The 11515-nt window shown below is 43.8% G+C and overlaps 1 long non-coding RNA gene across 1 annotated transcript; it reads left to right on the forward strand.

Annotated features, from left to right (window-relative positions):
• Positions 1 to 4934: 4934 nt before the first annotated feature.
• Positions 4935 to 5835, forward strand: LOC139195852 (uncharacterized). Its single transcript, XR_011580927.1, has 3 exons — positions 4935 to 5073; positions 5158 to 5255; positions 5431 to 5835. It is a non-coding gene; the product is annotated as an uncharacterized lncRNA (long non-coding RNA).
• Positions 5836 to 11515: the final 5680 nt, after the last annotated feature.

Here is an 11515-nt window from a genome sequence, read left to right on the forward strand (position 1 = left end):
TTACCACTAGTACCCACTTTCAACTTTAATGACACTTATGTTGAAAGAATAAAAAATCCAACCCTGAGGTATAGGTCAAGGATACCAAAACTCTATGATAGGCAACAAGTTCTCTTAGATAATTTTTGGAATATCCAAATCAAACAGCCAAGCATGAGGTTAGGCCATGAAAAACTAATTAGAGCCTTAGAACAAGAATTTGATAGCTCTAATTTTAATTTCCATCAAAGTCAGCATCAGATTCATTCTCTTGAGTATAGCCTTCAAGTCATTTCTAAAGACCATGAGTCATTACTTAATAAGTTTACCAAAATGAACCAAGAACTCCAATATCTTAGAATGCAGTAAAAGGCAAGTGACACCTGGAAAAAAGAATTGATAATAGGTTTGGAAACTGATCAGCATAAGAATAAAGAAAAAACGGTTATTGAACCCATAAAACAAGAGGCTAATGAACTCATAGAAGAGATTAAGGTTGAGCTCTTAGAAGAAGACATTGAAATGAAGCAGCATCAAAATAGTGAGCAACATCAACATTTGAGTGGCAAAGAAAAACAAGAAAGATATGAAAGTTTTCTTAGGAAAATATCTTTAGACTTAATAATAAATGATACCCTATTAAAAGAAATTTCAAAAGCAAAATTAAGAATAATGCCACCAGATATGCAAAATAAGATTCTGAGCAGAGCACAATAGTCCATGAAAGAGTTGCAATTACAATTGCAATGTGCTTTGTATCAGTCCATCTTTGATCCAAAACCAAGGATGGATATTGTTGATGCACAAAATCAGCGAAGACTTTGGTACAACAGAAAGTGTCAGGTTTTGTGACCTTCGCTTGGTTACTTCGGTCACTAGTGAGGATAAGTACGTAAATGAATAGAGACAGAGAAGCAAACACAGGATGTACGTGGTTCACCCAGATTGGCTACGTCCACGGAGTAGAGGAGTTCTTATTAGTAGTGAAGGGCTTACACAAGTACAAAAGATCAAGCTCTCAATTTAGTGAGTTCTTGTGAATGATTTAACACAAATGGCATTAGGCCATATTGTGGGGGAATGACCCCTATTTATAGAAAAACTTGTAGCTTTGTCACATTGACATGTGTCATGTTATGATTGGTTCTTGATGTCGACACGTGCTGCGCTCTGATTGGCTTCTAATCTTGACACGTGTCGAGTAGTGATTGGCCTCCTGGTCGGAGGGGAACTCTTCTGGGTCCTTGACAGTATAGCGTTGGCCGGTGCTCGGTAGTTTCGGGATTGGTCAAGTATGGTACAAACAGTGCTCCCCTAAGTTCCCGAGTGAGGGAAACTCCTCGGTTGGGGACTTGCAAGATCCAATCCCTTGAGTAATCACAAACTTCTAAGTACTGAAGTGTGGTCTGATCTTCATCTGCCCTTCTCTGGAAGTACCTTTCCTCCATCCGGGAATGGTGTATTTAGCTGATGTTGACGCACAAGGTAATGTATCAATTTCACTTGAAGCTTAGTTGTAGTTTCGGGCTTAGTCAAGTGTGATACAAACCCTATAGTAGGAGTCCCCCAAGTCGCCGAGCTAGGAGATCTGCCGAAAGAGGTGACAGACAAGGTAAGCAGTCAAACTTCCAAGTAAGCAACCCAGGATCAGAGGTTTGACTTCGGCTTCCGGTTGATTGTTCTCCTTCTCCTTGTCTCTCATTCAACTGCCAGGATAAGGAGAAGCAAATGGATAAGAGATGATATGAGATACTTTTGCTTTTGAAGAAGTAACTTTCCACATGCTTATTCTTGAACTGTGCTGGAGGGTTTTCTGGTGCCCTTCAGAGTATAAGGCCGACTCAAAAATTTGAGGGTCAAAACAAGTCCATCAAATCTAGAGTACATTCGACCTTGATGATATGGGATACTTTTGCTGTTGACGGAATAATGAATGTGGTATGGAAAGGTGTCGTACTGTAGTGATCTGTTTCAGCTCACCGTTGAACCTTCTGCTTCAATCTTTTGCATGGCAGAAGTGGTGTGCAACCTTTGCATTTAAATGGTCCTTCAGAACATTCCTTCATAGTGACTCATCCACGCTTGGCAGCTTCAGTGTAAAGAGCCAATATCTGATCAACTGTCATGAGGCATTTGCCGGTGGAATTCGTGACCTTGACAGCAGTTGAGGATGAGTACTCGAGAGCAATGCTAAGTAAGCACCCAGGCAAAGGCTCCAGGCAGTCAGTTCCAAATTGGAGGTTTGATTTCAGGTTCCGACTGACTGCTCTCTTTCTCCTTGTCCTGCAGGTGTGGACAAGGACAAAGACAAAGACAGGGAGAAAGCATGATATGGGATACTCTTGCTTTCGACCCTGATGATATGAGATACTCTTGTTCTTGGTGTGGCTTATTTGCTGAGGTATTATCGAGGGGAAATAAAGCTGAGTATTTCGAGAGGTTATGTTGAGTGTGCCTTTTCGAATGCGAGAAAGGGTTGAGCATTTTTGCAGGTTTTCCTGTCCGTTGAGGAGGGAGGTCAATGTATATAGGGATTTCCCAATAACAAGTAGTAATGCTATTCCTTTACCCTTTTTGGTCACAGCAATGTAGTGGGAGCTGCCAGCTTCACGTGTTTTAATTTTGTCAGAGCACTTTGAAAAAGTGGTATGTGGTATCTGGAAAGCTGATGTTACGTGTGAAGATTACAGACAAGCTTTATCTAAGGAAATCTGGCTCTCGAAGTTCTGAGAGTTGTGCCTCTTCGGTTTTCGAACAAGCAATCCCGTCGAGGATCTGACTCTCGAGATTCGGAAAGCGGTGCTACTCCGGTTTTTGAGAAAGTAATTATGTTGGGAGTCTTTTCTCGAATGTGAGTAAAGGTTGGACGTTCTTGCCAACCTGTCTTGCCGCAAAACACGGAGGTCGACACACATAGGGACTTTCCAGTTGTCAAGCAGTGGTGCTGTTCCTTTACCCTTATGGGTAATAGTAGGGTAGCTGGAACTTCGAAATTCTCGTGCCTAAACTTTGTCAGAGATCTTTGACAAAGTTATATGTGGTACCCGAGGAGTTGATGGTGCATATGGAGAGCGGTGATTGAACAGTAAGATTCACGTGCTTTCTACTTCACCAGAAATCTTCGACAGATTGCCCGTAATTTCCGCAAAGCTGAGTGTGCATGTGACAGGTGCTGACGAGGCTGAAAAAGCAGGTGCTTCTTCGATTTCTGAGATCGGCCCTCGTGGTCTCTGAGCAGCCCAGCTTTTGAGAAAGCAAACGCCTCTTCGATTTCTGAAGCTCCGTCGAGTGCAGATTTTTATAGAGGCTGGCATTAAGTTCCACAGCACACTTGAATCTCTACCAGTAGAAGCTCATTTCTTGCACTTCTAAGATCTTGATTTGTCTGACCTCTTCCCTCTTCAACACATTTGAAAATGTCTGGACCCTCCGACCGTCATTTTGACTTGAACCTTGGAGAAGAGACAGCCACGCCTTCTCCAGACAACATATGGCGCCCATCCTTCATATCCCCTACTGGTCCTCTTACCGTTGGGGATTCTGTGATGAAGAATGATATGACCGCTGCAGTGGTGGCCAGGAACCTTCTCACTCCCAAAGATAACAGACTACTTTCCAAACGGTCTGATGAGTTGGCTGTTAAGGACTCTCTGGCTCTTAGTGTTCAGTGTGCAGGTTCTGTGTCTAATATGGCCCAACGCCTATTTGCTAGAACCCGCCAAGTTGAATCATTGGCTGCTGAAGTGATGAGTCTCAAACAGGAGATTAGAGGGCTCAAGCATGAGAATAAGCAGTTGCACCGGCTCGCCCATGACTATGCTACAAACATGAAGAGGAAGCTTGACCAGATGAAGGAATCTGATGGTAAGGTTTTACTTGATCATCAGCGGTTTGTGGGTTTGTTCCAAAGGCATTTATTGCCTTCGTCCTCTGGGGCTGTACCTGGTAATGAAGCTTCAAATGATGAACCTCCAATGCCTCCTCCTTCTGGGGTTTTGTCAAGTACTGAGGCTCCGGATAACCACCCTCCGGTGCTTTCTCTTTCTGGGGCTCTACCGACTGCTGAGACTTCCCCTAAGCAACCTTTGTGAAGGCTTCCTTTTGTTTGTTTATTTTGACTCATGTATATGTACATATTTGTGGCTTATCGAAAATATTAATAAATAAGCTTTGCTTCATTTCAACATATTGTGTTAAATACACCAAAGCCTTCTTCATAAAGTTCTTTGAATTTTTGCTTTTGTTGAAACCTGTATTGTTGAAGCTTTGTGAGTGAAGCATGTAGTTTGAGGTAGTGTTCCCTTAATTTCCCGAGTGAGGAAAACTTCTCGGTTGGAGACTTGAAAAATCCAAGTCACTGAGTGGTTGTGAGACTGCCGAGTGTCAAGGTGCAGTAGCATATGGTGGGAGTCCCCCAAGTCTTCAGGCGAAGAGAGTTGCCGAATGAGGTGTCTAGCTAGTAGTCAATGTCATGAGTAGGAAAACTTCACTTGTTTCTTTTCGAAGTGGTAACCCAGGGCTCTTTCTTCATATATTGTTTTTTTGTTATGAAGATGTGTTAGGCCCAAAGAAGTGGAGGCCTAGGCCCTTTTTTCTTTTTTTTTCTTTTTTTTTTTTTGTTTTTTTTGTTTTTTGTTTTTTTTTTTGTCGACTGAGTGGGATGTTTTCAGCTGAATCCAAATAGGGGGATGTTTTCAGCCGAATCCAAGGAGGGGGGAAAGCATGACTCATCATCATTTGTCATGATGTTGTTCCCACACTTCATCATCATTTACTACTTTTCCTTTTCTTCTTTCATAATATGCCATCAATGTGTTTAATTTTCTTTTGCTTTGCCTTTCCTTTTTGGCTGGAAAGATTGCCATCTTTCCTCACAATCGGATTTGCTGCAGTCTTGTTGAAGGAAATGTGGGTGTTGGAGCTAGGTAAACCAAGGAGGGTGTCTACGTAGAGGGAGTGGTAGCTCTTCAATATAACACCATTTTCTGTGGCTCAAATCGCAAAACCATCTTCATGAAAGTTGTTCCTTAGCTCGTGAACTACAACATATCCAAATTGGAGATCCATCGGAGCAGTACAACTCCAGAAATTCAGGTATGATGAGTGATTGTTCGTCATTTGTATATCAACGCGTCAGACTTGTTGTGAGCTTCAAAAACTCCATTTTCTCTTGCTCAGATCAACATACTTTCTTCATCGAAGTTGTTCCTTAACTTGTGAACTACAACATATCCAAAATTGAGATCCCTCGGAGCTGTATAACTCAAGAAATTCAGGTATGATGAATGACTGGTTATTATTTTTCTGTCAACCCGTCAGATTTGTAGTGAGCTTCGAAACTCCATTTTCTATTGTTCAGATCAGCATGCTTTCTTCATTGAAGTTGTTCCTCATCGTCTCTTTCATAACATATCAAAAATTCAGAATGAACTAATGGTTAAATATTTCCAGATCTTCGAAACATCACAGCAGCTTCGAAATCTGCAAGAATCCGACTGTCATGCTTGGAGCTTCAACACTTTAATTTCCGTCGCTCAAACAGAAATGGTTCCTTCTTGAAAGTTGTTCATATGCTCAAAAACTATAGGGTGTCCAAAATTCAGCTCCATTGGAGAAGAGCAGAGGTTGCAGAAATTTGATAGATGAAAGGAGGCGGAAGAGGGAGAGAGAGAAAAAGTCTCTTGGGTTGGATTTCTATTTTGGGGCAGATTCCAATTTTTGTAGCACCTTCATTATTGATGAATTGCTTGTACTTTTGTCCATTATGAAACTTGGGACTTTGGCTTGTTGTTGGATCTATTATAATATGTTTGGGAACATATATAAGTGAATAAATAAGAAGGAAAATTTTGGGCCCTTGTGGGTGTAAAACAAAAAATGTTTATGTTTACCCAAGTGTTTTTGTACAAGTTCAAGGGCATCTTGGGTTTTGTGAACAAAATTTGTTTATTTGGAGCAAGGTTTTGTGTTGAAGCTTTGTAGGTGAAGCTTTGGTGTTGAAGCTTTGTAGGTGAAGCTTTGTAGATGAAGCTTTCTAGGTGAAGCTTTGATGGTGAAGCTTTGTAGATGAAGCTTTGTAGATGAAGCTTTCGAGGTGAAGCTTTGATGGGGAAGCTTTGTAGATGAAGCTTTCTGGGTGAAGCTTTGATGGTGAAGCTTTGTAGATGAAGCTTTCTGGGTGAAGCTTTGATGGTGAAGCTTTGTAGATGAAGCTTTCTGGGTGAAGCTTTGTAGATGAAGCTTTCTAGGTGAAGCTTTGATGGTGAAGCTTTCTGGGTGAAGCTACGTAGGTGAAGCTTTATAGATGAAACTTTCTGGGTGAAACTTTTTGGATGAAGCTTTTTTTTTTTTTTTTTTTTTTTGGGTGAAGCTGTTTTAAGTGAAGTTTTTTGGCTGTGTATGAATAGATCTATTGTTTGGATATAAGCCATTGTTTGGTTGTTCCTTTCTTTGTATAGTCTTGTCGACACATACTTAGATTTTGTTTCGTGTTGGATATATCTGCTTTGAGGTTTCAACACTTGAGTGTTCCATTGCTAGGAATGTAAAAGAGTGAGGGCCAAGTTGGCTAAATTACCTCTTTAGTGAATTCATTGCCAAATGGCCTTCATTACATAGGATGCCGAACGGCTATAGCTCAACATTTGTACATCGTGAGTCTATTTGTAGTAGTACTTCAAGTGATCAGCGTTCCATGGATGGCCAAGGGTCTTGCCATCGGAGCTTCTAAGTGTGTAAGAGCCAGGGCGACTGATGCCAATGACTTCATACGGTCCATCCCAGTTTGGACTAAGTGTGCCTTCACTCGGGACTCTGTCGCAGAGTAATCTTTTCTTTAAGACCCAGTCTCCTATTTTGAAAGAGCGAGGCTTGACCCTAGAGTCATAATAGTTGGAGATGCGCTGCTTGTAGGCGACATTCCTCAAGTGAGCTTGGTTTCTGTGTTCCTCGACTAAATCCAAGTTGAGGGTGAGTTGTTTGTCATTTTCACTTTGAATGTAGTTCTGGACTCGGAATGTTGCTTGCTCGAGCTCAACAGGGACAACCGCCTCTGTGCCAAAGGCAAGTGAGAATGGAGTTTCTCCTGTTGAAGTCCGATATGAAGTGCGATATGACCAAAGAACTTGGGGTACAAATTCTGGCCAACAGCCTTTAGCTTTGTCCAAGCTGGTTTTCAAAGTGCGCTTGATTATTTTGTTGATGGCCTCAACTTGTCCATTAGACTGGGGATGAGCTGGAGAGGAAAAGCATAAGTTGATGTTGAACTTAGAGCAGAACAACCTGAACTTCTTGTTGTCGAACTGTCGCCCATTGTTAGTGACTATCGCATTGGGAATGCCGAATCTACAAAGGATGTTCTTCCACACGAAGTCTTCTATCTTTGCCTCAGTAATGGTTGCCAAGGGTTCTACTTCGGCCCACTTTGTGAAGTAGTCCACTGCAACGACTGCGTAACAGACTTTGCCCTTCCCTGCTGGCATTGGGCCGATCAAATCAAGTCCCCACTGGGCGAAGGGCCAAGGGCTGATCATAGGAGTAAGAGGCTCTGGAGGGGAATGAGGAATAGCCGCATATCGTTGACATTTGTCACATGAGCGGGATACTTTGATGGCATCCTGGTGGAGTGTTGGCCAGTAATATCCTTGGCGAAAAGTCTTGTGTGCTAGGGACCGAGATCCAACATGATCTCCACAGACTCCCTCATGTATTTCCCGAAGGACGATTTCCGCCTCGGCAGGCGTAAGACACCTTAAGTATGGCAGGCTAAAACCTCGCTTATAAAGTTGATCATTGATGATCAGGTAGCGGGTAGACTTGTATCGAATTTGCTTAGCCTGGACTTTATCATTTGGGAGGGTGCCATGAGCAAGGAAATTATAGATCGGGGTGATCCAACTATCCCCCTGTTGTAAGTTGCATACTTCTGCGGCCATGGTGCTTGGTGTTGCCAACAGTTCGACATGAATTTTTCTTCCAATCTTGTCTTCCACAGCCGAGGCGAGGCGAGCCAGGGCGTCTGCATGACTGTTTGCCGCTCGAGGAACTTGGGTGATCTGGTAGTGGAAGTGCTTGAGCAAAAGTTGTGTTTGCGCAAGATATGCTGCCATGGAGCTGTCCTTAGCATCAAAGTTGTTGGTAACCTGGTTGACCACCAATTGGGAGTCACTGAAAATATCAATTTGTTTAACCCCGAGGTGTTTGGCCAAACGTAATCCTGCTAGGAGGGCTTCATACTCGGCCTCATTATTTGATGCCTTGAATTTGAAACGAAGAGCATACTCCATTGCTACTTTGTCGGGTGTAGTCAAGACTAGTCCCGCTCCACAGCCCTGTTGGTTGGATGAGCCATCAACATACAGACTCCATGCTGGGGTTGTTGGTTCTATCTTCTGAGCTTCCGGGGGTAATGAGGCCACTGCTTCAGGTGTAGAAGCAATGTCAATCGGATATGTGAAGTCGGCAATGAAGTCTGCCACTGCTTGGCCCTTCTCAGCTGGCTTTGGTTGGTAGGAGATGTCAAACTCACCCAACGCTATTGCCCATTTGATCATTCGCCCTGAAGTGTCAGGACTTTGGAGTATCTGTCGAAGAGGATAATTGGTAAGCACGATGATGGAGTGCGCTTGGAAGTAAGGGCGGAGTTTTCGAGCAGACATGACCAATGCCAGAGCCAATTTCTCAATGTTAGAGTACCGTGTCTCCGCATCTTGTAAGGCTTTGCTAGCGTAGTAGACAGGTCGCTCAATATTCCCATCCTTTCGAATGAGAACGGAACTTACGGCTGAAGCTGATACCGATAGGTAGATAATGAGAATGTCTCCTACCTCGGGCTTGGAGAGTAGAGGGGCTTTACTCATGTACTCCTTGAGGTTTTTGAATGCCTCGGCACATTCATCAGTCCATGTAATGTACTTCTTATTTCCCTTGAGTGCTTTGAAGAAAGGAGCACATCTGTCTGTGGCCTTAGAGATGAATCTGGTTAAGGCTGCCACCTTGCCAGTAAGGCTTTGGATGTCTTTTGAAGTTATTGGCTCTTTCATGTCGAGGATTGCTTTGATCTTTTCAGGGTTAGCTTCAATGCCTCGTTGGCTAATCATGAAGCCTAAGAATTTGCCAGAGCCCACGCCGAAGGCACATTTGTTGGGGTTCAACCTCATTCGATACCTCTTTAGAATGGTGAAAGTTTCAGATAGGTTGGTGATGTGTTGGTCAGCATGTTTGCTTTTGACTAGCATATCATCAACGTAAACTTCCATGTTCTTCCCAATTTGTTCGGCGAACATTGAATTGACCAGTCTCTGATAAGTTGCTCCTGCGTTCTTTAGGCCGAAAGGCATGACTTTATAGCAATATAGTCCCCTGTCAGTAGTGAAGGCCGTGTGTTCTTGGTCTGAGGGGTTCATGAGGATTTGGTTGTATCCTGAATAAGCGTCCATAAAGCTCAAGAGCTCACACCCTGCCGTAGAGTCTATAAGCCTGTCAATAAGAGGAAGAGGGAAACTATCTTTCGGACACCCTTTGTTTAGGTCGGTGTAGTCAACACACATCCTCCATAAGACCTTTTGAAGCGAAAGACTTTCTTTGGTCGGATTTTTCCTAACAAGGACCACATTTGCTACCCATGTCGGGTAATTGACTTCGTGGACAAAGCCTATGCCTTTGAGTTTTTCAACTTCTGCTTTCATTGCCTCGTATCGTTCAGCGTCATAAGATCTTCGCTTCTGTCTCACCGGCTTGATCTTGGGGTCAATACTCAAACGATGACAGATGACATCGGGAGAGATGCCTGGCATGTCCTCGTATGACCAGGCGAAGACTTCAGTGTTCTCTTTCAAAAAAGATATCAATGCTAACCGAAAAGGTGGTGACAATGTGGTGCCAATATTCACCATACGGTCTGGATGATCTCTTGAGATAGGTACCTTCTCCAACTCTTCAGCAGGTTGGGCTTGCTGGGTGAAAGAGTCATCTCGAGGATCATCGGGTTGATTGTTGCTATCAGGAAGATCCAAGTTCGCTTCATCTAGGCTGGTCTTTGTGACTTGGTCATGTACAGACAGGGTTTCCTTGGGTCCGGGCAAGTGTTGTTGCTTAACTGAAGTGTTGTAACATGATCGTGCACTAAGCTGATCTCCTCTGATGTAGCTGTTGCCATGGGGGGTTGGAAATTTCATCAACAGCATATGCGTGGATACCATAGCCTTGAGATCATTGATGCCTGTGCGCCCAAAGATGACATTGTATGCCGTTGGGCAGTCAACCACTAGGAAGTTAGTGGTAATGGTAGCCGTGTAAGGGCCTGTACCAATAGTAAAGGGTAAATGTATGCTCCCTAAGGGTTGCACGATATCACCGGAGAAGCTTATCAGAGGAGAAATCGAGCGATCGAGCAAGTGTTCAGCTACACTGAGTGCCCTGAAAGCTTCGGCAAACATGATATTGACCGAAGCCCCTGTGTCTACGAGGATTCGTCGAACATCAAAGTTGGCTATGTGAGCCTCCACGATCAATGGGTCGTTATGAGGGTAGATGATGCCTCTTTCTTCCTCAGGGTAGAAACATATCGGATCCCAGTTAGGCTTTTGATACTTCCCTCCCCTGATGTCTTCCACGTGAAACACTTGGTGACCAGGCCTCAGAATTCGTTCACTGTTTTTCATGGCCCTATTGGAAGATTCAGATATGGGTGTGCCGCCGCTTATGGAATATATGACATTCACCTGGCGTTGGTTACGGTTATCCCTTTGAGGGTGAAGAAGGAATTGATCAATTTTTCCTTCTCGTGCCAAAGCTTCAATACGATCACGGAGGATGATACATTTCTCGCTATCATGACCGTTATGCTCATGGTAGCAACAAAACATGCCCGCGTTATTCGGAGGCGTGTAATCTGGGTGCCTCGGCTTTGGCTTTGGTATCAGGTGAGCTATGCTGGGGTAAATGGTCGCGCATGTGGCATTCAAGGGCGTGTATGTCTCATACCTTGGGGTAGGGGGTATCTTGACGCAGGTTTGACCCACTGCATTGACTGCCTGGGGGCGAGCGTTATTGTGGCGATACCCTTGGTTATCGGGATAGTGTCCCTTACTCTTTTTACTGAAAGGAGAGTGGTGAGGATGGAAATCCTTCCTCTTGCCTTGAAATTGATATGTCTGTTGATTCGGTGAAGCATTATGCAAGGCATAGGGAGGTGCCACTGCTGTTTGGAAAGTCGAGGTCTTCTCATTTAGGTGAGTCTGGCTTCCACCTCCCACTTGTTGATAAAGGATGGTTGTAGGGGGTTTCTCCTGATATGTCTTTGCCTCGGCGGAGGCATGGTTATAAGCCTGCGCCATCACCTCAGAGTAAGTCTTCCAAGTATTGGCATTGATCATGTATTTAAAGAAACAATCACGTAGGCTTGCCGTGAAGGCTTTGAGGGCAGTCTTGTCGTCTGCCTCGGCACACCGGGAGTATTCATGGCTGAAGCGGCCAGCATACATACGTAATGACTCGTCTGGCTTCTGGCGGATAGTGTACAAGTCATCTGCAGAGT

The sequence above is a fragment of the Malus domestica genome, chromosome 01 (assembly GCF_042453785.1).
Source record: "Malus domestica chromosome 01, GDT2T_hap1".
Lineage (NCBI taxonomy): Eukaryota > Viridiplantae > Streptophyta > Magnoliopsida > Rosales > Rosaceae > Malus > Malus domestica.